Source organism: Corapipo altera, unplaced genomic scaffold (assembly GCF_003945725.1).
Source record: "Corapipo altera isolate COAL_440 unplaced genomic scaffold, ASM394572v1 23b, whole genome shotgun sequence".
In the NCBI taxonomy this organism is placed as follows: domain Eukaryota; kingdom Metazoa; phylum Chordata; class Aves; order Passeriformes; family Pipridae; genus Corapipo; species Corapipo altera.
In genome coordinates, this window is record NW_020884885.1 from 12,470,541 (window position 1) to 12,498,437 (window position 27,897).

At 34.9% G+C, this 27,897-nt stretch overlaps 1 protein-coding gene across 3 annotated transcripts in view; it reads left to right on the plus strand.

Moving 5' to 3' along the window:
• Window positions 1–27,897, plus strand: part of LRRC4C (leucine rich repeat containing 4C) — a 493,056-nt gene that overhangs the window by 183,138 nt on the left and 282,021 nt on the right. The window contains exon 2 of one of the 3 annotated variants that reach the window (XM_027642107.1): window positions 22,565–22,654. The exons of the other annotated variants lie outside the window; for them this stretch is intronic. The gene's annotated coding sequence lies outside the window, so the exon portion shown is untranslated. The remainder of the gene's footprint in view (window positions 1–22,564; window positions 22,655–27,897) is intronic. 3 annotated transcript variants of the gene reach the window in all.

Genomic DNA, 27,897 nt, shown 5'->3' on the forward strand with positions numbered 1-27,897 from the left:
TCTGCAGTTGACCCTAATCTTCACTGAAATGCCTGAAATTTGAGGTGATAGTCTGTGTGAGCCTTTATCCTTGATAGAGGATAATTTCCTACCTTTTCAAGGCTGTGTATTAGCAGGTACATCCCAAATACAATTTACTGCTTTTACAACAGCATAAAATTACATTTAGCTCCTGAACCACAAAACTCTCCAAATCCTTTTCTGTGAAACCGTTTTTCCACACTTCTACGCTACTTGGGTAGCAGGTTGCTGACCCTAGATTCAAAATATTCTCCATGTTTTTAAGAATAATTTGACTTGGTTCAGTTTGTTTTTTCAATGCATAGTTCCACATTGTCAAGATAACTTTCAGGTCTAGGCTTGTCCTTCCAGCTGGAAGGTTTTAGCTTCCAGTATCCTCATCATTAATGAAAACACTGAGTAGACCTGAATAAATAGTAAACATCAATAGATGTATTTGTTTCATTTGATGAAATGACATTGATAATACCTTTTGAGAATTCTCTCTAAGCGACTGTACCTCTGTCATAATCTGTTTTTATCTAGGTTGTGCTTTTTCCACTGTTTATGAGCATGTCAGATGAGGCAATGCCAAAATCCTGAATTCAAGTACTCGTGTATGAAACCTTCATAAAACCTCTTATACTGTTGTAGAAAAAAATGACTCATTTAATTGTTTTGATGCTTATTTTTTTCTCCTAGTATTTTTCCGAGAACTTAAATTTAGTTAAAAACCTGAAACTCCCCAGCTGTGTTTTATTCCCAAGTATAGAAACAGTTTTTGCCCTCCTCTGTTTCCACCACCATTCTGTGTAGAAAAACTGTCATAAAATAACATGCTAAGTGTCAGAAACTTGTCACAGGACACTGCATATGATGCTGAGCAGTCTGCTTCACACAGAATTCCTTTCCCAATAGGCAACTATTTAGTTAAATTTCTTAATTATCGTGAGGTCAAATTCTTTCTGTTCACCTAATTTTCTTAGTTTTGTGATGTATACTAGGTGACTAGGTCCTACCATAGCCTGATATACCTTTGTGATACTTGGATTATTATGCAATCAGCTTAGAGGCTTGGCATGCCTATTCAATGTCCCTCTTTTCTTCCTTGCTGTGATTATTCCACCTCCTAAATTTTTAGGGTTAGTCGTAATTTTTCTGCCTCTCTATGCATTTCTGTTACTGTCTCCTCTAAATATTTTGGTAAGCAAAATATTTTTTTAATCTCTCTGGGCTGTATTATGTTGCCATGAAGCACATCCTACAGTCAAAGGAGCCAGAGGGTTTCTGGACCCTCCTCTTCCCAAGCACACGTCATCTTCAGGATGCACCAGCTTTCACCCTGAGCCCTGTACATTTGCCTGAAGGTACTGGAAACCCAAAAGCTAATTATGTCAACCCTTACACCACTAATTTGCTTTATAGGCACCTATAATTTTCTTAGAGAAGTCCCTGTCAATATCAGTGTCTGCATGATTTTTTTATGTTCAACAAAACAAGTCAGTAGCTTTAGAGAAAATTTTCGGATACAGTTTCTAAATGATGGAATATTTCCCAGAGCTGTGTATGGGTTGTATTAAGAATATTTTGAAATGAGCTTTAAGAATTAAAGTATCCTAATTTCCAAAGGAACTGGAAAGCAAATTTCAATCTGATTTCTTCTCCACCCCAGATTCTATATGGCTACATATTGACTGTGGATACCTGCCAAGCTAACTTTGATTAGGTCATCTCATCAATAAGCAATGTCCTTCCAGGAAACCACTTTAATTCAATTAATGTGGCAAGTCAAACTAGGTCAGAATTGAAATTCAGTAGATATTTGTATTGCAGAGACATTTGTTAATTACATACAATTTTACATAAGGGACCTCATCAGATAAAGGCCTTAAAGAGCAAAACAGAAGTGTCCAATTGTAATCAATACATCAATGCACATTCTGTGGAGGTAGAGGTAATTAATAGTACATGTGTCTGATACTCCACTGGAAATTTAAAAAATTTTGCCAGAGAGGGATGGGGGGGAGGTGGAGGGAAACAGTCAAGTAGATGATATTTATGTGGAACCTCATAGATGAATATAAACCCCAAAGAGCAAATGTAATTGAAGAAAAGAAACACACATACCTTCAATGAAATAGGATCAAGATAAAACTTTGTGTATGATTACATGCAGTAATTGCCGAGGAAATACTAGAATTTAATACAAGTCACTTAACAGCAGTGTTTGTGAGACTATCTCTACATGTCTTCTACTCTTCATATTTAATATATGGAAAACAGGCAGGCAACCACATTGTACTTGATCACAATTTTACTTTAATAGCGAACTCCTGACATGACATTTTAAAGTCTGTCAAATTTAAACAAAAAGATAATGGAGAAGATGATAATGTACATCATGTACTTTTGTTAATTGACAGTATAAGTAGAGTTAGATCATCCCTGGTAGAGACAATCACAGATTGCTGAAGTGAATGGTTAGTTTTGTATGTTCCAACACTAAAAGAAAAAAGCAGAGACTATAAAACATGCTAATGTCTGAATTATTGATTTTTGCAAGAAATATGTTTTACTTTCTGTGATTTTGTACTGGTTTCTCAAGAGCATTGTATATATCCTCTATCCCAAATGTATCATGGCACAATTGTTGAGTTAGAAGGTAAGCATCAAGCAAGATCCTGAAGGGTGGTACTGCTCTTCTGTACATCAGTGTAACTGTTCTATATATTAAAGTCCAGATTAGCTATGCTTTTATTAAACTGTACGGTGCTGAGATGAATTCAGAGAAGAGTTTCAAGAAAGGCCTGGGAAACATTACCAGTGAGAGACTTTAGAAATTCAGTCTGCTAAATTTGTCAAAGTGTTGATTGACAGATGATCTCATATTAACTTTCAAGTGTGTTCTTAAGGAAGAGATCACATGTAGATTGTTCTTTATCAAAAAACAAATGTGACCTCACCTTACATATATGAAACAAAGTGATGCTATAAAAAAACAGTGTATAGTGGCACAGTAGATTTTCTTCTTCGCTAGTGGTGTTCACTTTAAGGTCTCAAGACTTTGCATGGGAGGAATACCCACTGATTCCAGTCTCCCAGTGATGGCAGTTATTATATTTTGAGGATGTCAATAACCTTACTAAGCGTAAAGTAGCACTTTCAAGAAGAGAACTGTCTCTAATCTTTTTCAGCCCCTGATTTGTTAGCCTTACTGTTTCTATACATCTTCAACTGAAGATGCAACCCTTTGAAACAGAGCATTAAATCAGTAACAGACATTTGCTAAAATGAAATTGGAGTGGTTGGTAATAACAACAGGCAGGTGCTCAGACACATTTATTGATGTGTTATAATGATGTGAAGTGAAGAAGCCACAGCGGGAGAGCAGGGACCGGCTTCTTCTGTTTACTTAATGCAGTCTTCTAAGGAAAACACCACATTCCTGAATTTGGGTGGTTTTATAGACACAGTTGCTACCTGAATGAAGTTGGAATTGCAGCCACCAATCTGATTTTTTTTTTGTCAGATTTTGAAGCTCCAGTCTTCTTTAACAAATAAAACACAAAATAGAAGGGGGAGGCACTGGCAATATTACTGATCTGTTCAACCACTACTGCTGTGAAGAGATGAAAAAAGCCACTATCCAGGGAGGTGGCTGATTTGCCCAAATCACATTTAGAAGCATGGTACATACAGCCAACGAAAGATTTGATCACGCTGTGTTTTGGAAATCCTACATGGTAGTGGGAAAGTAGTTGTTTGTCATCATTACATGTCCACCTTACCAATGGCAGAGCTGTCATCCAGAGAGATTACCCTAATGCAACAGAAACTGCAGCAGAAGTGTCAAAGTAATTTCAGTAGCTATAACAGAAGAGTAACTTTGTTTAGGCAGTTTACGACTGATTTAATAAGATAACATTAAGTGTGAGGCAATAAAGATTTTCCGCATAGGACTTTTTTTTGGTTAATAATGTGTGCTGATGAAAATTTTTGTCTAAATACATTATTAGGTTTTTTTCAGAATATTATTTAATAAAAAGTTTTAGTCAATTTTAAACACATTTTAAACCAATGTATTCTTAATTCAAAAACAGGGGTTTGAATCCGATTCAAACAAGGTGTCACAGTTTTTTGTCTGAAAAGAGAAACATTTGAGATGACTTGTGATGTAACCAATGTGGTTTCTGAGCAAATATAATACTTGGTCCCGTGTTTCTGCATGTGAGTTCTAATAGCTCCTTGACACATAAGCCCATTTTATCACCAAAATCTTACTTTATTTGTTGTTGTAAATGGACTGTTGCAATGGACACAGTTTCAAAAATGAAAAGAGATTTGGACCTAGAAATATGTTCTTTTAATGTCATATACTATTTAGTAAGTCTGTGAAAGTAATGGGAATATTAGTGTGGAATAAAGCTCTGCTTAGGTCTCAGGTTCATGGATTTTATGGAAGAATAACCTCATCCTAGATATTGTGAGATTTCCATACCTATGCTGCATTATTTCTAAGTAGATGTGTTCATAGCTGCTAATTTGCAATGCAGATGAAAGAGTGCTCCAGCAGCAAGATTTCAGTCTTTTGCCAACAGCCTAAATTTTCATTTAAGACAATGTTTAAGAGGTACAAAAGATAACATAGCAGAACTCATTAAGAGAAGACAGCAATGTAATACGCAAGATCTTCTAATTACTACTACTAACTACAAAGAGAAGTTAAAAAAAAAGTGTTTTCAGAAATGTCTTAAATCAACTGGTGTAGGACTAATAATATTAAGTGGGAAGATTCTAGCTTCTCAGAACTAAGATAGGCTTTAAAGAATTGGTAGAATCTTCTAGAAAGGATTTTGCATATTACGGTATTACGAAAAAGAAAGAAATTTTAAGAAAGGAAATCATATTGGCCTGTAGCTGTAAGTTGAAAGTGTGGTGCTTGTATTTAGAGAAAACTAGCAGTTTTTTAGGTTTGAAATAGAATGTGATCTCACATAAACTAAGCATTTGTAATGACATTTTTACAGGGTAAAATTTTAGATCAGACCTTTTTCTTTAAAGAGATAAGAAAAAATAATCTATAAGTAGTGAATCTGTCTCCAAAGAGTAAATAATCTTTCTCCAAAAAGAATCCTTCATCCTAGCTTAAGATCTGTTTACTTCTGATCATAGAAAAGGGACATTGAAAGCTCTCAGATTGTTTCAGCTAAACCATTAAGGGGATGGAATTTTATAATTTATAATATGCACATATTAATATAATGTATTTAATATAAAAAAATTCCGTATATATAAAGCATTAGAGGGTAGTTGAGGTTGGAAGGGAGCACTGGAGGTCAAGGCTCCTGCTCAAAGCCAGGGCACCTATGGAGTTGGACTAGGTTGCTCATGGCTTTACCTAGCTGAGTCTTAAAAACCTCTGAGTACACCAAGACTGTAGTTTCTGCAGGCAACCTGATCTCATGCTTGGTTTTCTCACATAGAGAAGTCAGAACCTCTCTTACTTCAGCTTATGTCTGTTCTTTCTTGACTTTCTTCCTTGCACTATGGTGAAGATATCCTCCTGTGGAAACTACCCCTGCCACCTCTCAATCCCTCCCAGTCATTTGTTTTCAACAAACCCAGCTCCCTCCCTTTCTCCTCACAGGGCAAGTGAATCCAACCCTGACCATCTCAGTGCCTCTTCGCTGGAGTTCCTTCTGTTTATTCTTGTCCTTTTTTTGTATTGGGAAAAAAATAATGTGGGTATTTTTCAGTGATTAAAAACTAACAAGTTTGCTTTTGTGTAACATTTTCTTACAGCTGTATTTTAATATATTTGTCCCCCAGTTCTTTGGGGGCACACTGTTTCTCAATAAAGTCATAAGGCTTCCTACCAGACTTGGCAGTTTGTCTCTTAGATTTCACAGGAAATCCCAAAGTGGAATATAAAGAGGGACAACAGAGAAAAGACCTCACCCTTCTCTCTACTGGAAATCCCACCATGTGGTACAATTTCTCTTTAAGGTAAAGAAATATTTCTTTAGAGGTTATTTGGATCAAAATTTTTATTAACTCAAGATTGCAGAAACACATTGTTCTGTGACCCAATCAGCTGCTGTGCTGCTACCCTGGGAAAGCTTAAAATCTACTTAGTTCCAAGCAAATTTATTTTGATGTGATTGCAGCTCTTTTTTTCCTCTTCTTCATGGCAAGTTGTTGATACATGGGAGAGGAAGGTTGGTTGTCCAGTCTGAAAGCTTAAAGCCTGCCATTTGTACGGTATGACAGAAGAAATTTAAAAAAATTATATTTGTTACCATAGCAACAATAAAACTCCTCTAAATGCATTCAAAACCAACATCTCTCTGTCCTCTCCTCCTAAACTGTTAAGAAATTAAAACTGAAGCATTAGCTGTGGGATATTCTACACCGAACTGAAAAGCATGTTAGTTTATGAAACTGAGACCTCCACCCACAATAAATCCTCATATTCATGCAAGGATATCACAAAATTCCATTTAGTTTCCACTGGAACTTTCTCTAAATTGAATTTTATTAACAATGTTTTATACAGAAAAACATGATAAAAATCCTCACTGTGCATTGTATTCCACTGTATTTTTTGTCCTTGTTCTGTTCCTGAAAGCCTAATATGGAGATAGCGAAGTTTTTGCAAAACTGAACAAAAGTCATCCCTGGTACAGTGGTATTTAGTTTCCTACTGAAGAATGTCCATTGTCAAAGGGACTAATACATTATCATCATAATCATCATCATCAGTAATAAGAAGAATAAATCCCATACTTTTTGATATCTTGAAATTTTCTCCTTATGTGAATTATTTTGATATTACAGACAGTACTGGTTTTGAATTTGATCTTTTATGCTTTTGTTATACTACTTCATTTTTTTGCCAGTTTGTACTGTGCATTTCAAGTTTGCTCCAATATATTATGAAATATATGGTGGCTTGGGTAATGATGAAGTGGTGCGTTCTTTTAGATAAAATTCTTTTAGCTGCTCTGATTTCAGGGACCAAGCTTGATGGTCCACTCCTTAAAGATGATCACTTCCAGCCACCTACCTTAATACTTCCAGCACATCTGACAGTCTAAGCAAAAGGTATTTTGAGTTCAGGAGCGTCCTGCATTACTTTATACAGTCTTCAGCAGAAGTATTTAATTTTATACCTGTTTCACATGTAACACAAAGAGCTTTATAGTCAGTCAAACTGAGGTAACATGAATTAAACAACTTGTGAAGGAGGGTGTTTGTTAGGTTCGGTTTGGGTTTTTTTCTTCCCTAGATCAAACCTTTCTTTTTATTCATAGATTCCTGTGGCAGAACAATTTTCTCTTGAAATACTGTGACATTCAAATAAAATTGAGTCAATTTTGTTGTTTGGTTTTTTTTCTAGAAAAAAAGGGGTTTGTAAGCATCAAAGTGAAGTTTCTGTTTATTTTTCCTTTTTTCCTCTTTGAAATTTCAAAATGTGCTTATTTGACTTCAGAATATTTTGCATTAAAAACCACTGAAGTTCCTAATTCCCTTGGCTGCTTTAAAAAAAAAAAATCTTTCTAATGTTCTCTTTGTCTTTTGAGGACAGAGAATTACTGTGCATGGTAAATACATACTAGAGTAAAGAATAAAACTTTTTGAAATATCAGACTCACATTTTAATCATTGTGCACTGTGATGTGTCACAATATTTCACCTTTAAATAGTGTCTGTAGTTAAAAATCCAGTCTTTGAACAAAATGTTCTCATTATTATCTTATGTTGATATTTAATTCCTAATGCTGTATTTTTGAATACTGTTTGTGTTCCATTTTTAGTAGGCTGACATTGTGACATCCACCTCAAATCTACACATTTTAGTGACATCATTCTACTTTCTAAAATAATTGTCTACGCTCATTTAAGGAAATTGGCTGGCACTCCTGTGAGTGACACCCTCTGCTAGAGTTAATTTCCGTTCTCCATACATGTGGTAGTACTGACGTGGGGTTATATAGTCATGCTCAAGTTAGTGAAACAACTTAGCCTGTCTCAAAGCTGCACAGAAAAATGGTTGATAAAGGAAATAGAAATGTATTTTTTTATTTCCCATGACTGCACTGTTGTAATTATTTAGCAGGCAAGTAGGATGCAGAGTGGATCTGCTGAGCAGCTTTTATAAAGTGAGTGAAAAAGCAGTTCAGTGCCACAACTGTAATATCTAAATAAATGTTCTACAGACACAGAGTGCTGTTTTCTTCCACTACTTCTTGCTTTAACCGGTTTTCCTTACATATCCAGAAACTGTCGTGCATTTTGATTAACTTCTGCTTCTGTTCTGTAATTTTTTGAGCATTCTTACCTAACCTCTAAGATTTTAAGAAAAAATATTATTTATCTTTGTTAATTATGGGAAAATAAGCAGAAAATTTTCCTCTACATATTTATTGCTTTGAATTGTATAGTTTGGACCTATACTGTGGAATGAAAAATGTGGGTTTAGACAGTAGACATTAAGTATTTAGTGTACAACCTGGAGGTGATATAATCATTCTTCAGAATGTAAGAAATAGTACACCTTTCAGCAGCTGCTGCTTTCTTGATAAGCTTCTTTTGCATATTACTTAGAGATTTTTTTCTGTTCTTGTATTAAGATTTTGCTGTCAGCAGTGACTATCTGCTCTTTTTGCTGACCCAACAGCAAAGTGACCCTTAGCTGGACATTCACCTCTGAGGCTCTCTGTATGCCAGGTCTACCGTGTCTTTGTTATTCAAGACATCTTCAAAGCATCAAAATTTACCACCATTCTGGAAACACTTCCTCTCCTATGTCTCACACTATGGCTTTCTTCCCCTTTTCGCTTTCAGTGTAGTCCTCATCTTTTTTCTGCTTAAAATCCTTTTTATGGATTCCCTTAGATATATGGCATGTTCAGAAACTTTCCTAATAATAATACTCTTCCCACAATATTATGTTAATTCTAAATCATATACATTTGGGTGGGATTCTTTCAAATTCTCTGACAAAATAGTTTTGACTAGAACTAAAATGGTATACCCAGAGATGTTTCTGTTCCAACTAATCTTTACATTAGAAGGTGTTTCACAGAGCTGCAGAAGTGAAAATTCATCTTTCTGAAGATTGCCAATATCCATCAGCACCATAGCTGGCTAGCAAACTGTTACCAGGGTATATAAAATTAAACAGAAAGAATCTTCTTCCTGACCTTCAAAGAGGTTAGTGTTACTAGCTTCCAGTAAAAACACAGTTGATGTATTTTATAGAAATATATTTAAAAATTATATATTTAGGCAAACAATCTTAGCAATGCTGAGAGTTATTAGAGTCCAGGACATTGAAATTTCTCATAACTTTTATATTTATCCTATTACTCCACTGGTTAACAGACAAGAAAATATATTCTTAGAGACAGCATTGACCAAAAAAATAGAATCACAGAAGCTGAATTAGTCTGACCTTGTGTATACATGCCCTAATCTTCTGTAATGAATTACTTGTTCCTGTACTGCTCAGGCCAGCAGTGTACAGTCATCTTATGTGTGGGATCTCTGAATACTGGAGAAGTTCAGTCAATTTACAAGAGTAATAACCTCCACACTGTGCCATACAGCCCATCCATTTTTTTACATGCTGTACTGCTTTGGTTTCTTAATAAATAATCTCTCCCAAAGTGAAATATCTCCATTTACTGCTTCTGGGACCAGTTGTGTTGATTAAATAGAATGGAGTATTTGTGGTCTTTGGTGGTTTTTTTTTGATTCTGCTTAAGGACTTTAGTATTGTCATTGAAATTGAAACCCTGGTAAATGAAGTATTCTGATATAAAGATGCAGTTAGTTTTAATATTTATCTAAAAAATCTCAGAAACTTTTTATTTTGACTAATACATATTTATGATGCCTAAAAATAATTCTTCAGAATATTGCCTTGTTCATTTATTCAGTACAGCATCCATCAGAGCTTTGAAAGTGGCCAGGTAAAGGTTCTTGAAAATAACATTCAAGAAATGCTATTAATGGTATGCACTTTCCCAGAGACCTTGTCTGTCTCCCTTGCTCTTAAAAATTAAATACTAGATACAGTCTTGAAACATGAAGTTTTTTGTCTCTTATTAAACACTCCGATACTTGCCACAAGATTTTATTACAATTTTATAAAGAGTTATTTCTATAAATCTCCAGTTTATATTAAGGTTCTTAGTTTGAGAACATAAACACATGTCTACTGAAAGTGTGGGCACGTTGTTTGGCTCTTATTTGCTTCCGAAGCATCTAGTGACCATATTCCACTGGCTGTGTTGGAGACTGTTTTCTTCTCAATGTTTTATGCTTTTTATTGCTGAAATAAGTCACGTGTCAGGCAGGAGAAGAAAAGGGAGTTATGCTCCTCTGATCACTTCAATGTTTAAATGCCTTCTCAATGTAGTCTTTACTATTTGATTAAGCATTCATCAATTTTGTGTGTCCTTGCCTGAAGTTTCAAATTATATGTCTTTAGAAAGGAACTTCTTTATACTTCACTGTTTTCAGGTCTGACTATTTAGGTATAAAAGTTGTTTTCTGTCTTTGCAGGAATAAACGAGATCCTGAACATTTGAGTTTTTCTTCACAAGAAATACATTCTGTTACAAAGTATTCTTAGTAAAAGTCTGACAATGAAGGGACCCTGTGATGTAATCATTCAGATCAGATGACTAAAATACTGTCTTCTGGCCTGGAATTTGGGGTAACATGAGAAGTTAGAAATGAAAAGTGCTGGGAACTTGAGGTAGTTGTTATATAATGTATTTGCTATGTGTGAATCATATATTCCGTCTATAATTGACAAATAGATATAAATGTGGATACAGGAGCCCAAGAGAATGGAATGGCAGTAAATGTCATCAATGCTGGAATCAAACATAGATATAGAGAGTCCACCAAAAGACCAGCCTTCCAAAACAGTGACTCAGGAGCTGATGGTTTGATCTTGATTGGGTTTGCAGCTATGCCCCAGCAGAGGTTCTAGGAACAGAACTGTCAGAAATATCCTAATCGTCCAAGAGTGCAACAATACTTCTTGAGACCACACAGTATCTGTCCTCCATGCACATCTTTGTTGTTATTCTCGATATCTAAAACCTTCAGATTTCATGCTGGAGGAGATAGTACTTTTGTGATGAGCAGTAGAGAGACAAGAGTAGGGCATTAGGCTTCTGGGTAAGCTTTTAAAAGGCTAGCTCAAAGGATGAGGGAGAAATTAAAGTGTTGGGATTGACTGTGTTGTATTTACCCACTGGTTATTGCACATTTGGAACTCTGGTGTGCATGGGAAGCTAGTCACATACGTGTTTAAAGCCTTTGTGTCATACCACAGTACCTGAGCTTTGAATCAGGATGCTCCTGATCAAGGTGTTTTTACTGATTACTTCTACTCAAGAAGTTTGACTGAGCATGACTCAGGAAATCACAGTTTTCTTTTGTGGGTTGCTACTGTCAGGAAGTCAGGTTAGTTACTGCAAAAATGTTCCTAAGAATTGACAATTTATATCCTTGCAATGTTGGCATTGAGAATTACTGGCATACTGTAACTTTAAAACTGTGCAGAGTTTAGAACATTTGTCTGTCTGACTCCTTGTGCTGCAATTACTGCACTGTAAGTAGATTCGTGGCCTGACACTGGCTGCTGTCATAATGACAACCATTGTCATAAGAAAGCAATATTCAAACCTGAATTGGTTCAATGCCTGACTTCTGAGAAAACACAACTGACACTAATTCTACAGTCTCAAAATATACTGGCAATTCCCATTATTTTACCTAATGTTTCTCCAGTCTGTCCCCTTGAGGCAGTAAGAAGGGAAGAAATGGTGTAGAGAAACTGATGTGTCTTGAGGAGATACAGTTATTTCCTAAATATTTTCTTAGAGAGGCCTCTCTCATCTTTCAGATGTTCACGATTGAATGCAGTAGGTGTGAAGAGACCAGAGCTGTTTCACCAACTTACTTTTCCCTGTAATTTTCAGTATGTCAAAATTATTTAATTTTCGTTCCCCTCTTCACCCGCCATAAGAAATTAGTCAACATTAATAATTGTAAACAGTTCTGATTTAAGTGTTTCTTTAATTTTAAACCAATTGCTAAATAATATCTATTAATTTCTATTTTCCTACCTTAAGTTATCAGCATTATTTGAGTCCTTCATTTGAGTTGTTCTTCCATTTAATCATTATAATTCTTGAATCTATATCTTATTTTCCCTTTGCAAAATATGTCCATTATATGTATTTTGAAAGAATCGTATTTGTCTGAAAGTTTTTCTCAACTCCCTCAAAGGATAGAGGAAAATAGAATATAAATAAGTCTCAGATATTGATGTGAAATAGTTTTCTGGGTTGGTATCACTTCAACTTGAGATGGATGTTGCCTGGGAACTGAGAACCAGGAGAAAGATTCTCACTTACTAATGAGTAAGTGTGTTGCCTTCAGGTGTTCTCTGCATCTGGAGAAGCTGGTCTGAAAATTCGTAATCCTAGTTGTGATATCAGAGTTAATAAATATTTTCATAGGAATGTTTAAGCAGAAAAGATAAAGGTGTCCAGGATTTGGCGATATTAGTAATGGACAACAAATAGATAAACTGAGAGTCATTAAATTACTTCTACATGACAGTTAACTTAAAAGCAGAAAAAAATCGAGTATTACTGTAACTAGATCTTGCACTAAAGGCCTACATTTCTCTGCAACCGGAGCAACCTGCTTCAAATAGAATGAGATTTCAACCATGATCAAATATTGCATTTTTACATTAAATCAACTACACTAAAAAAAACTCCCAAGTTTTTTCAAATATTCTAACACTATTGAAAATTCACAAAGTTCAGTTTGTTTAAATTCAAAGGTCATTCAGATTTCTAAATTTTTTTTTTCTGTCATTAAATTTTTCAAAATATGCCTGTGAAATAGAAGATCAACAGATTTGAAAAATACAAAAGGTTTTGCTTTGTGTTCTGTCCTCATAAAATTTGAATATAAATACAGAAATGAACTGTGAAGGTCAACTCTGTGTTGATGAAAGTATATAACAAGTGTCACATTTAGTTTTGCATTTGGCATCAGTCCGTGTTACCAAATTTTTGCTATTTTACTTTTTTTTTTTTAATTTTACATTTTTACTTCATTCTTAATCAGAGAAAGACAAGGAAAAATCTGTGTAAAAGGCCTTAAGTCATTAGCAGGATACTGATTTCTAATGTGGGAGTTTCAGGTTTGAGATGCTGTTTACTGGTTCCCAGATTCCAGGAAAAAATGTTTAAATTAATTAGGATGTTGAATATTTGTCTGTCTGGTGTTTTACAAAAAAAATATCATTAATATTAATAATTTGTCATTCTAAAAGTTTTCTTTGAAAACTGTTTTCTCTAAAAATCAAAGGAATGGAAGATACAATGATAATTATAAACTAGATTCTTTACTGAAATATCTTTGAATTTGATAATGTAAAATCCTTATCTGCGGCCATTTTATTCTCTCTATTGTTAGGAAAGAAACTGAAAACATACAACCCAGAACATACAAATAATGCTAATTATAATTATTAGCTTTCATTAGATTCTTCACTGAAATGTCTCTGAATTTGATAACATAAGGTCTTAATCTGTGACCATTTTATTCTTTCTACTGTTAGGAAAGAAACTGAGAGAGAAGTCAGTGCTATCTTATCCTGTAAATGAAAAATGGGTGAAAAAAAAACATGTTAAGTTCTTTCTGCCTATTTGATGATGATGTTGGATTGTTCCATAGCAGTAAAATCTATATGGATGAGGTTGTTTCTGGTTTCTTTTATACAAATATACGGCAAGTTTTTACTGAAAAGCACACTTTCATTATTATACTTTCATGCTAGCCAAACAAATTTTGGTTCATTTTGAGATTAAGTTTTTAGGATAATGATTTTCTAAAATCCTACTGTATTAGAACCTTTCTTTCTCTCCTTCCACTGATTTTAAAATGCAGTTAAAAAGGACTATCTTTCAGAATCTTTCCTGTAGAATGTATACAAGTTGTTTAGCTGTGCAATTTACTGAAATTGTGGAGCTTTTTTTCTTCAGCCTTACTGTTTGCTCCATAGTCTTCTAGGAATAGAGAGTGGTCTTACACATTTGCAATTGCTGTTGTGTTATGTTCTAATTACTGTTAATTTATTCTTATTTTCTAAAGTTTGGAATCGATATCAGCAGTCTTTTCAAACCTAAGCAATTCTATAAAATGCCTTCTCTGCACCTGCAGAAGTTATTTCCTTGTACTAGAGCACCTGAGAAAATGTAGTTTATATAAAATTCTGTAGAATTCCGTAGAATTTTATATAGGTATATTCCGAAAGTCACTTTAACACCATATTATGTGAATGGGAGAGTGGACTATGCTATTCACGATGAGATCATGACTCAGAAAAGATAATATAAAACCAGAATGGCCATTATGCCCATAGAGCAGAGCAGAGAGAAGGGTGGGAGGACTTCTAAGTGAATCTGAATTGCAAAAAGACTGATGTATAAGAATTATAGACAGAAATTCAGAACAAACAGCAAGTTGTCTTCTCCATAGATCAGCTGTATCCTATAAAAATAATAATGTTAATTGATATTCTCCTAGTGTAATTCTAGCTACTTCCCTTTATGACCAGTAGATCTCTCAGCAGGTACATGCCGGAATCAATTCCCTTATTGTTTGCCTAAATTCACCTCACAGCATCTGTCTCAAATCCCATCTGATCTCTAACCTTATACAATCTGAAGTTCACCTTCAGAGTTCTTTACAGTTCTTAACTCCCCTTGTGTTTCAGTGCTCAGGTTTCTTAGGTCTTATCCTCTGAAGTATTTGTACCCATTTTGGATGGGGATAGCATTAATTTTCCTCAGAGTAGCTTGTACGGATTTGTGCTGAAAACAGTGTAGATAACACAGGGATATTTTTGTTATTCCCGAGCAGTACTTACACAGAATCAAGACCTGCTCTTCATCTCACACTGTCTCATCAGAGAGTAGGTTGAAGGTGCGCAAGAATTTCAGTGGGAACACAGCTGGAACAGCTGACCCCAAGTATCCAAAGGGATATTCCACACCATATGGTGTTATGTTCAGCAGTGAAAACTGTGAGGGTGGAGAAGGTTTGCAGGGACTGCTGTTGCTTGGGACTGGCTGAACATTGGTCAGCTGGTGGTGAGCAACTGGGGGTTTGGTTGGATTTTTTTAATCACTTGTTTTTCTTGAGTTTATTTTATTATTATTTTTAGGACCTGGGGGGGGTTCTCCCCTTTTTTTTTTTTATTAGCCAATTCACCATATGAGTTTTCACAGTTCTGTCATTGCAATTCTCTTTCCCATCTCACTTCAGGGTGAAAAGTAAGTAAGTATTTGTGTGTGCTTAGCTGCTTACTGTGTTTAAAACACAGTATTAATTCCATTATACATGTAAGTTTCTTTCACTTTCAGCTCTATACATTCTCTCCTTCTTCTTTTAGCACTTTTTTCTGATCATCTTTCAAACTTTCCTTGCGTACCCATTTGCAGAGACTTCCACTGTGGATTGTTCTCCAGCTGTTGTGACTTAAAATCAGTTAGCAAAAAAATTATTCCTATTCAAATTAAAAGAAGATGACACAAAAATATAATGGTAATCATTATTTTATTTTGTAGAATTGCTTTATTTGTTTGACTGTTGTTCTGGATTACTAAAGATTCTGCTCACATGCTGCTACAAGGTTTCCTGCAGTGTTTTATAATGAATGTTCTGATAATACAGTGTAGTTTTCTGAATCTATAGATGAATAACTAGCTCTTTTTAAATGTGTAATGTAGGCCAACAAATGGGAACACATTTTTTTATTAACAAGTTGATAATTTCTTAATAATAATATTCTAATACATATTTGTTTATTTCATGTTCATAACAGTTAATCTATAGATAATTCACAGATACTTTCAAGCTCATAGCTAACAGTTAGAATTTGATTAGTTTCAATTATCGCCATAGTTTTATATCTGCATGAAGAGGTTATACAACAGTCAATGCAATCGAAAATTTTGATCTGTGTATTTTAGGAGATGACTAGGCCTCACTTAAATTCTTTATATTTTCCATGTGATCTTCAATTTACTTCAGTATGTATTCTAATATTTGCTTTTAGATTTATTCATGGTGGCTAGTTTCTTCTCTGATAATACTGATCTGAAACACCCTCAAAAATTTTATTCTCAAATGTAACCCCTTTCTGCTTTAGAAAGCCACATAGGATTCATATTTCAGTACAGTACTATGCCTTTTCTCTAGCTCTTTTTACATAACTGGTATACAAAACTCTTATGCCTATTCATAAGACCATTTCTATTCTTAACAAAACGTGAAGGTTTAAAAACAATCAGTATAAGCAAAATTTTAATTATATTTAAAGATAAATTTTAACTTTAGCAAATCTTTAAGTTTTATTATGAATATAATCATCATATGTGCAAGCAGGGGCATGAGTATAATGGTTGCAAAAATGGTTTAATTGAACATAATTATTATTTGGTAATTTTTTTCATGAATGTTATAACCTTTTAGATACTATTGTAAAAAGCATCTGTCTCAACAGCTGTCAGGAACTTTTGAAAATATTCTGTATTTTTTTTATCAGTGTGTTTAACAGTAGTCACATAGGAACCACCACCCCGTGTGGTCCGAAGAACAAATCACTGTATGGCCTGCTGCCGCACGTAGGTCTTCTTCTTTTCTTATAACTGACAGTTCATTGTTGCCTTATTGCAGTCACGTTTCTTGTTTTTTTTAAGTACTCCATCAAATTTATGTGAATGACGTTGGGTTCCCATGGCATTATCTGGACTGCTTTTAAGTTTTCTCCTGTTTTAATGCTGTTTATAGCTTCATGCAGGTATTTTGATATTAAGGAAGTAATCCGTGACTGAAGACCTGTTGGAAAGGAAGCACTTTTGACAAATTCTAAGAATTTGTCGATGTCTAGATTACATGTTTACAGAGAGTTAAATAACATCTTGCATTTTAATTACGAGACAGTCTCAGAATTGAAATGTAACATGTATTGATTCCTCAATTCTGTTTTAACTGATACAGTGGGCCTCCCCTTTCTACTTGCATTTCAGAGTGTAGAAATACTGCAACGAAACTGGCTTCAGTTTCTTTACATGCAGAGCTACAATTTCAGGCCTGAAAACATGAAAAGGCTGTTTAAACTTATTCTCTGACTTAATTCTTTCTGAGCTGTGTACCTATTTTCCATCACTCATCCCAAAAAACTTTTATTTTCTCCTCACTAAATTGGAAGATTAATAACGTGTCAAAGTTCATGATGGAGGTAGAGGAAATTAAAAAAATCTTGCATGTATTAACCTGTAAATTTTGAGTGTTCCTTGTAAGGGCACCTTAAAGTCCATTGATTTAAAATAGGTCTCATTTCTGTGAGTGACCAGGATTCACAAATACCCTGCCTGATTCTCTGTTATTTTTTCCCCAGTAACACACATACTACCAGAAATGAAGAAGAATTCGCTTTCTGTGTCTTCTTTTTATTTCCAGAGATTTGATCCTCCACTTTTGAAATATGAGAAATAGAGGAATAATCTTCAAAATAGGATAGTAAAGCATTTGGCTAAAATGAAGAAAACATTATCTAATGCCTGCAACATATTTCCTCAACAACCAGGGTGCCAGCTTGAGATAGCTCTTACTGGGAGGCAGCAGAACTATTCTGGGCTCTGAAAAGATTCTGCATTTTTTCATAATGTTAATAAATTCTGAAAATAGATTGATTACAACAATGTCTTGTCTGGGCAGTACTTGGCTTTGTTCAAAGCATTTATTTTAGGAAGGAAAGAGAGGGGGAGGTTGTATTAGGAAAGAGTGTCTAGTGGTGTTACAAAAGAAAAATTCCAAAGCCTTTGTAATGTAGTTGTGAGATACAGTGCAACTGTTAAACCCCAAAGCAACATCACCTGATGTTGTGAAGATCCCTGCAGCCACAGCATTTCTTGCAATAATTTGAGTAATTACTCACAAGCTCTATACACACCTGGAAACTACTCAATTCACTTCCCATGAGCAGCCTTCACTGACTATTCCTTATGCTGCAGTTGTAAAACAAACAAACAAAACGTGTAATGAGATAAACTTGTGAATTGTAGTCACTACTGTAACTTAATGGCTCTGTGTTGAACCAGTGCCTTAGAAAGAGAGTTGGAAGCTATCACCTCTTCTGGATAAACCATAAAACTAAACATAAATAAAACTAATTACCATAAAACTAAACTAATTACATTATCTGTTGCTTGGCTTTTGAGCAGTAGAAACATTGACCAAAACCTGAGCTCTTACAGTTAATTCTGCATAGCTGTAAAAATTGTGAAATTTCTGGTTTTATACCAACAGCACTCACTTTTAAATTGTTTTGTACTGCACTTGTTTTGCCTCTTAGATAGTTGTGTTCTGAATTCTCAGAGGGATTTTTGATTGAGTACTTGTCCATTACAATTTGCATTCTAATGTTTTTAAGGGAAAGAAATAATTTGAAATGTAAGAGTGATGTTATATAACATTCAGGTATGCTAACCCATTTTCAAGATGAAAATTGAACCTGAGGTAAAGTCCTTAATTGGCCCTTCTATTTACCCAGTACTACTGAAATTAGGCACAGTTCAGTTTTTTTTTTTCTTTTTGTTTTTTTTTTTTCAGCAAAGAAAACTCTCTTGTTACATTTTTTCCCTATTTTTCTCATTATAAGCATTGTTTTAGTCCCCTCTACAGTATTACTTTATGCTCCTGTAAGTTAATTTAAGGGACTGACTAACACTGAACACATTTTGTTGTGGGATAATTGGTTGGCCTTGCATCAACTCTGCTATTCTTTCTGTCATCCAGAAAACTTAATTTACTTTGCATGGTTGTGCTAAGGGTTGCCTTTGTGGCCAAAAAAAAATAAAATTAAAAAAATTAAAAAGGTGTGATAGAAGCACATAGAGATGTAGCTATGTATTTAAAAAATGCCTATGTAAGGATAAATTTGGAAAGACTGGGTCAAAATGTGACTTATAAGTACAAAAAAGGTTATAGGACTTTGTAAGGCAAAGGTTTTAGAAAAATATTAGATTTAAGAAAATATTTAATATCTTGTGTGATATTATTGAGGTGAGCATATAACAAGTGCCTGAAAAGAAGATGTATTCAGTGATCTATTAATCTTCACAAAAAAATTAATTAGAAGCCTATATTTAATAATAACAAAGAAAAATAGAGGTAAGAATAATTGAAAATGAGTTAACACAAATGTAAGTTCTATATTTCTTGTATCCTGATATCCTGGAAGTAGTTAAGTAACTAGGAACTGTTAATGTTGGAGAACTTGCAGGGCAGATGGCTTGAAAAGAGTCAACATTGCACCTAGCTGGGGTTTAGAGCAGACTATAAGGTAAGTACATTTGATACATTATCCTGGTGCTGAAGCAGCAAGTCAAAATAAAAAAAAGTACAAATGCAATAGGAACGTGTGTATGACATAATAATATTTCCACTCCACTTAGTTGTGTATGGGGCATTTTGTTTGCATCTGGGTGCTGGAGAAATTTTGATCAATATGAAAGTTCTGATAGTATGAAAAAAATGCCGGTGAAATTCTCGAAGGTTTATAGTGTTTATTGTAACACTAAAGGCTGAGATCAGTGGTTTTCATTCTCACTGTAGGTGAGACAAGAAGTTATGGTTTCTATTTCCTGCTTCAGAACACTGTGAATATGATATTAAGAGTAACAGAACAATGGAAAAATAATGCCATGGATGCTTTTTGCTAATATTTTCTAGAAGTAACTAGAGGGTAAGCAGGCACAGGAATGTCTGAAGATTCTTGATTCTATTTCAGTAAATTAGTGTGTGTGCTAGATGATTAGTTGAATTCTCCTGAAATCCTGTATTTGTAGGATATTAATAAAGAAATGTAAATGGTATTACTTTGGGGATGTGGATGTTGAAAAAACCTTACATTCTGCTGTCTCTAAACTTGCCATGTGTAATCATTATCATTTTCTTAGCTACCATATTTCAAGCAAGTCCCTCTGTGCTGTAGGCAAGACTAATTATATAGTATTGACTAATGTTTGTGTAAAATGTATTAGTACAATAGCAGCACAAAAAATTAATAATTACAGCAATATTGCATCATGCTGAATGTGTTTTCATCTTTAGATTATCTCACTTTAATTTTCTTTCTTCCCTTACTACTTTTGCTACCTTTAACTCATAGTACCAAACTTTTTAAAATAGAAAAATATTATCATAATATAAAATGTTTTTACATAAGAAGATAATTAAGTTTAGCTCTTTATGTTTATTAGTGATAGTTTTGTTCACTACTGGAGACTGGACTAGGATATAAAATATTTTGGAGGACTTCGTATTTTTACTGCAGATGTGTTTCTTAAAACCATTACACTCTCCTTCTTCCCTGAACTGCTTTCTGTGTGTCATACAGATGTCTTCTTAAATGTCAGTAAATGGATTTTTTCCCCAAATTTTGCATATCTCTGGTTTCATTTAATTTTTTTTTCTCTTTCAAATTTATAATATTTTTATTCTATTCATCTTTGCTTCCATATATTGTATATTCACAATATGCAGATGATACCAGCAGCCAGGTATTTCTATGTGGTCACTGCAGGCATTGACCATGCCTATACTCTTAGGTGGCAGTCCTAATACTGTGTAGCCACATACATGTGTGTGAAAGAAAGCTTCACTATACTATCCAAGGCAGAGAGACTGCACTGAACTGCCGCATTCTTAGGCAGGAATAAGTTGTCTTTTACCTGATCCTGTGGAGACATGTCTATGAGAGTCAGAGCAGGTGAGCTGCATATGAATGAATCTTTGGAAATTCTTTTTATAGGAGACCTAGTTTGGTGAGGAAAAGGCTACAGTTACCTTAGAAGTGTAAAGATCCTTTTACTGTGTTTCATATGATGCATTCATCTACTCTCTGTGAACCCACACATGACTTTTGAACAACTGGAAGTCATCGAACCAGGCAAGGGATTATTGAGAATAACAGAATCAACTCAACTAAGTTGAGTCAGAAGGGACCTTTTACAGGTCATCTAGTTCAATCCCTCTGCTATGGGGAGGGACACCTTCCATTAGATCAAGAGGCTCAAGGCCCCATCCAATCTGACCTGTAACACTTTCAGGGATGGGGCATTCACAACTTCATAAGAGATGTGCTTCAACTCTGTCTTTTGGCCCTCCTTTGGCCTTGCTTCAGCACGTCCAGGTCTTTCTTATGTTGGGGGGCCCCAAAGCAATATCCTAAACAGAAGACTTAAACTGTATGTCTATTTTTTCCCCTCTCATATACTAAGACTTAACTACTGCTAGATGTTTCTAATACTGTCAATTGTACTGTTTCTGTATCTGTATTTGCAACATTATAAGCCAAGCTAAACTTCACCTTATGTGCTTATAGCCAGTCTGTATTCCTTTATGGTTTGATAAATGCAGTATATCAGAATCACTGTTCCATGAAGAGCTGACAAAACTGGAAAGCTGTATCACGTTACCAGCACTAATTCCACGAGCACCTGCATGCCATCACTTGTTTCTTTGTAGGAATTTGATGAGTGGATGACTTATCAGACAACCTGTTGTATTCTCTCATTTCAGCTCACCCTCAGCAACATTTTCAATCTTGAAAGGTTAAAAGTTATAAAAGTTTCTAAGTAATTTTGTTCTCAGTGTTTAACATCCTTATCTGTAGGATGGCTGAGGGCTGGTTCACAAAGGGACACAAAGAGTAAAGAGAAAACCTCTAATAATTGAATTGTTTAGTTAAAAAAAGCAACCTAATAATTCAGGAATCTGCAGGAATAGTCATTTATGAAAAGTGTTTGAAATTTTCTGTAGACAGCAAGGAACATTCCACAACACTGATGGAAATCTTACCAGGTTTTGTTATTTTAGGTTAAGTAAGAAACAAAACTTACTAACTAGAAGGTGTTTACAGGTGCAAGAGACAAAAATTTTTAAAATCAGTTTGATTTCCTACTAGAGGGAATATTATCCTCTCTTAAACTTCTCTCAGAGCAGTAGAAATGAACTGGTTCTCATAAATTATCTTAAATTAATCTATAGAGTAGTCTTCATTTGCTTGCAAATCTACTTCACTGTTAAATTGATTTCGCTGTAAGAGTATTTTTCAGCCTACCTGTTTCTTTTCTTCATGTGTTCTCATTAATACATATTGAAAAGGGATAAAGGGAGGTACTCTGGGATATAATATATAGGATTTTCTTCAAATCCTTCTCACATTAATATTCAAGGGAAATGTGATTTTTTTTTTTTTTACATAAGAAAAATGTCAGGTTTTTTTTGGACAAGATTCCATTTTCTGTTAGTCTATTTCTGAAAGGTATTTTTGGTTGCTGTGGTAATGCATTTTCATGTATTACCACAACGCAACTACTAAAAAAACCCTGTAAGTAATTTAACCTCGTGTTTTGTTTTGTTTGGGTTTTTTTTGTCTTTCCAGAAATGAATTTCTTTTTTGCAAGAAATCATGATTATTTATTGATGCCGAAAGAAAATGGGCTGATGTTCTTCTGGGTGTTCTGAATAACATGTAAGTGTAGTATGTTTACTGTAACACTGATTATGTGTTCAGTTTAGGTAGTAATTATGATTTTATTTTAACAAAGAAACCATTGGTTAGAGATATTTCTTTGTTTTTGTCACAACAGTAGATAAGGTGTGGTGACAGATTGTCTGAGATAATACCTTTCGGAAGGTATTTTAATCCCCTTGTTTTACTTGGAACATTAATATTTATCAGACTCTACTGATCATTCATAAACTTCACAGAGGAAAGTTCATAGCAACAAAAGTCAAAGTAATGGTAATTGATAAGCAAAGCTCTAAAAAAATTATACAGGCCCTACCTGGTCAGCAAAATGACTGCATATTAGATAAAGGTCTTTATTTGTTAGCCTTTCCCAAAATAGCAGTATCGTGACCTTTTCCGGTAGAAACTGTGAAAACACAGCTATACAATGGCTGACAGAAATGTAAACTCTGATTAAAATCTTCAGTTTGGAAGAGACACTAAGTAATATTAATGACCTTCTCAGATTTAATGTGCTAGTACAGAAGAGAAGGCAAAAAGGTCATTCGTTCTTTCCCACAGCAATGTGTGCAGAGCATTGTCGGTGTTCAGTAACAATGTTGTTTTGGATATTGCTAGTGGCACGACATCCTTAACTTTTTTTCTCTTTCTGTTTGATTTCATTGCCATAAACATTTCTTGCCCCATGAAAGCACAGTTCTTGAGACTGATGTTGGATCTCTGAGCATCCATTCTACTTTTGAAAGGCTAATTGATTCAGCTTTGTTCATGATGTTGTTTCAGTCTTTTCTGTGCACAGACATTTGTGGGGACAATTTATGGGTACCAGTGTTTGAACACCTGTCATTCAAACAGTCATGCACTCACACAGAAAAAGGATTTTGAGCATCCTGTTATTCAGTGTGTTCAGTAGGATTCCTGCCACTGTTTTTAGAAAAGCTCCAGTCCATGGGTAGTAATTATATCAGAGGCTGAGGTGGTGTGTCATATATAATGACTAGTCAGAGCATAAATGGGAGGTTTGACACACAGCCAGTCAACTTGGCCCGGTTCAGGTGAATTTTCCAACAAGTCTAAAAAATAAATTATTTAATAAAAGATGGTATTTTTTGCAAATAAATTATCAATTGAAGGAAAGAGGGGTTTGAATCTGTCTATTGAACTGAAGAGTAAGGCAGTCGTTCTCAAAATGGGATATAAATGCTATACAATGGGAACTGCTGTGTTCTCTGCTGAAAGACTGACAACAAAAACCTGCAAAAATGGACCTCTAGTCGAAAAAATCAGAGGTATGGTGTTAAAATTCTTGCTCTATCTGGGAAGTTGACACAGATGTTTCTAATACTCTGTTCAGGATTAGACTGGGGGGGAAATAAAATCACCAGGCATCCCTTACCAGCACCTATATAGGTTTTTGTTGTTCATGAATACTTTCAGTGTTATGATCATAGGATTTAAGATCAAATTCTTCATTGTTAGGGAAAGAAAATAGATTTTTCATTACTGCATTGTGAAGATGAATTCTTTTACTTGATGTGCTCATTAGATTTTGTGATAGAAGAGATCAATTTGAAATAAAAATTGAATGTCTTAATACCATTTTATTATCCAGATTAAAAGTTAGATTGCAGTTGACTTAATATGAATGTGTGCCTATTGGCTGTAGCTGATAAGGAAGCTTTAGCTTTCTGTATGTGACATCCTATCATTTACATTTTCTGCTATTAGAACCCAGTTCTCCCTGCTTTTTGGAAGGGACTCCTAGTCCCTGTTGCTGTAAAAGGTTAGTGAAAGATATGCTACACACAGTGCTAGTTTATTTATACATACCCCAGACTAGTACCTAACTAGGTAACTAAAAACGTGTACAGCATGTGTTTGACTTTCAGCACATTCAGCAATCAAAGGTATTTTGGCAGTAGTAGGATGGTGTCGGTACTGATGAGAACTGATCTGCATTTTTCTGGAATTTTTTTTCACATTAGAAGATGCAGATTGGTGGAAAATAAAATATCTGTCCTCAGTCTTTCATTCCAACTGGCCCCCCTGAGAACTTTTAGGAATACCAGTGCCTTTCCGTTAAGGGACAAGCTAATTAAACACAGTTCTATTACGGAAGTTGTCTGCCGCAAAGCCTAGAGAGTAGAAATTGGGCTGTGCTCCTAGTTGTGGTGTTTTGGTGCTAGGAGTAGCCCTGGGACAGGGAGGCCTGAAGGCCTGAAAGATGGGATTGGGGTTGGAGCTGGAATTTATTGCTGTGTGATTTGTTGGGGGGGGGAAATTAATTATCTGAGTTACGCTGATAATAATCCAGGTATATATTATTTTAAAGGGATTTTATGTGGATATTATTCTTCAGCTGAAAACACTTTTTGGGAATGATTGATTTAATTTTTTCTCTCATTAGAGAATTGGCTTCTAACTGTAAGCATTTTATACTTGAGGCACTGCTATTTTCAATTCAACAGAAAATGGCTCTAAGTAAGAGCATAGAAATGACTGACATTGTGTTAGGGGACTGTGTATCACAAAATGCACAGCTTCAGCTTGCATGCAAAAACACCATTTAGCTGTGATAATAGAAATTAGATTTCAATCATTATGCTCTTTGTTATTAATCCATTTTTCTCCTTTCATGTGAAGAGGTCCTAATAACATGTTAGACAAATCATACTCTTTAAAAACTGATTTGAAATAAAAACACTTTTGAAGCCTTGTAATTTCGGGCATGCATTTTGTAATAATAATATGTTTCCTTGCTGCTAATGTATTGATGCATACTTGTAAGTGTGCACAATGTTGTTCTTTTATTTTCGGTCCAAGGTTATTATTAGGAACAAAATTGTTCTTCCAATTTAAGCAAATTTGTGAGGAAACTGTGGCAGGTACACTAAGAACACTAAATTTGAAGACCTAATAAAGACCTTAAATTATAAGCGGTGATTATTAATATTGTAGAGTCTAAGTACTAAGAGTAACCTTTTCTTTTGGGGTAAAAGTGATGGTTTTTCTAGTAGTTGTAAGTCTTTAATGTTTCATAAGTTTCAATTACTGTCTGAAGTTGAGGAATTTGTAGTGTGTGCACCTAAGCAACACTTCTATGCTATGCATCTGCATAACAGAACTCTCATATTGATTAGGTTGCTATTAGAGTCTCAACTGTACATCTTTATGAAGCTTCATTCTAGCAGTCATTTTTTGGGATACACAGAAAGACACTGGTATATGAGGGCTTTTGATCAGGTACTGTGATTCTCTTTTTGGTTTCTAGGGCCAGCTTAAAGAACAAAAGACTTATTGTCAAGATGCTGAGAAATTACTACTAATTTAGTAACATTTCTTAGTTTCTTCTGCTGCTTTTGGTCTAATAATTTTTATCTATATCCCCTTATAATACACCCTTTTAGAGGGAAGGAGAAAAACCAACCTTATTGTTTTTGCAGTAGTTTATCTTGTTGAATTATAGTCAGAGATCCATTACTTTATAGTCTGGAAACTTCGGCACTGTTCTTGTTAGTGTCTGTCTACATCTAATGCTCATAGCTTCTGTGTGGCCTACTTGGATTAATGCTTTTATCAGCTGCATCGGTCTAATACTGGAGCACTGTGTCTAGTTCCGGGCTCCCCAGTTCAAGAAAGATGACGAACTCCTTAAGAGGGTTCAGCGGAAGGCTCAGAGATGATGAGGGGACTGGAACATCTCTCTGTTGAGGAAAGGGTGGGGAAGTTTAGCTTGTTTAGCATGGAGAAAAGAAAACTGAGAGGGAATCATATCAATTCATTCAAATATCTTCAGGGCAGGTGTCAAGAGGATGCAGCCAGGGCCTTCTCAGTGGTGCCCAGGATAATTGGCAACAGCACAAACTGAAATACAAGAAATTCCATCTGAATATGAGGGAAATTTCTTCATGTTGAGGGTGACTGAGCACTGGAACAGGCTGCCCAGAGAAGCTGTTGAGTCTCCTTCTTTGGAGATATTTAAAACCCACCTGGACACATTCCTGTGCAACCTGTTCCAAGTAAACCTGCTTTAGCAGGGGAGTTGGACTAGATGACCTCCAGAGGTCCCTTTCAACCCTAAACAGTCTGGGATGCTATGATACTAGGTTCTAAAACAATTGTCCAGTAAAACCTATAGCCACTAAAATGTCACTCAAAAATGCACTAAAAATGTTCATAGATTACGGGCAAAGTGTATTTTTTTCAGTGGATTCTGTGAAGTTTATAAAAATGTCAAAAATAATAGCATTATATTTTGAGATTGAAAATTTTGGTTTTTGAAATTGAAATTAATTTTTGAAATTGATTTTTTTGTTTGTTTTCTGTTTGTTTTGTTTTTCTCATCCAAAAGAAACAGGACAGCATTATTGATGAGCATCACAAAAGAAATTATACAGATTACAATAGTTTACATGGTGATGATCTCTGTGGAGTATTGAGAGTGAAAACATTAATTTTCCAAGCAGAGGTACAGTTTCTTTTTCAAGAATGTTACTAAGGGAATCTATCTGAAGAAGGGGAGCTTTTCCATCTCATCAAACATTATTAGTATCTTGGTTTTGTCTTACTACTGTAACTGCTCGTCTTGGCTTCCTCGTCAGAGGAGACCCCAGCTGGAGCTGCATGGTCTTTGCTGTCCACTGACCCTGTTTTCTGATAAAACTTTATTCATGTGTTCTGTGATTTTACATAAAAACTTTTATATTTAATGCAAAGGCAGCGTGGCTTCTTTACAGACATTTATAGGGTTTTACATAAAACACTTCTAATTTCTTTTTCCTTCCCCAAAATGGCAAATGTTTCTCTCCAGTCGTCTTACCGTCATGCATTGCCAAGGAGGGTGCCAAAGGAACAACTTCACTTTCTTTTACAGCCTTAGCAGTGACTGAGCTTAGTCAGGACTCAGTGAAGAGAACATGAGATTCATGCAGGAGACTCAGTTAGGTACTATCCTTCTTTACAAAAGGACAGAAGTTGACTTCTCTAGAAGCTCTTTCCAAATGAGTTTTTAAGACAGATAAGATGAATTGTCTCATAGAACTCAGTATTTTTTTCCCATTAATTTTAAGGAAAGTCGACATGACTTTTTCAGACTTACGCAACATACTTGAGATATTTAAATTTAAACTGGAAATCCCATTCTTTGTGGAATGCAAATTTACCTTGATGGACTGACAGTACTTAAGTTAGTCAGTATAAGAAATCTTTCCTACCTTGTGATGTTCTACCAGAACACTTAGTTT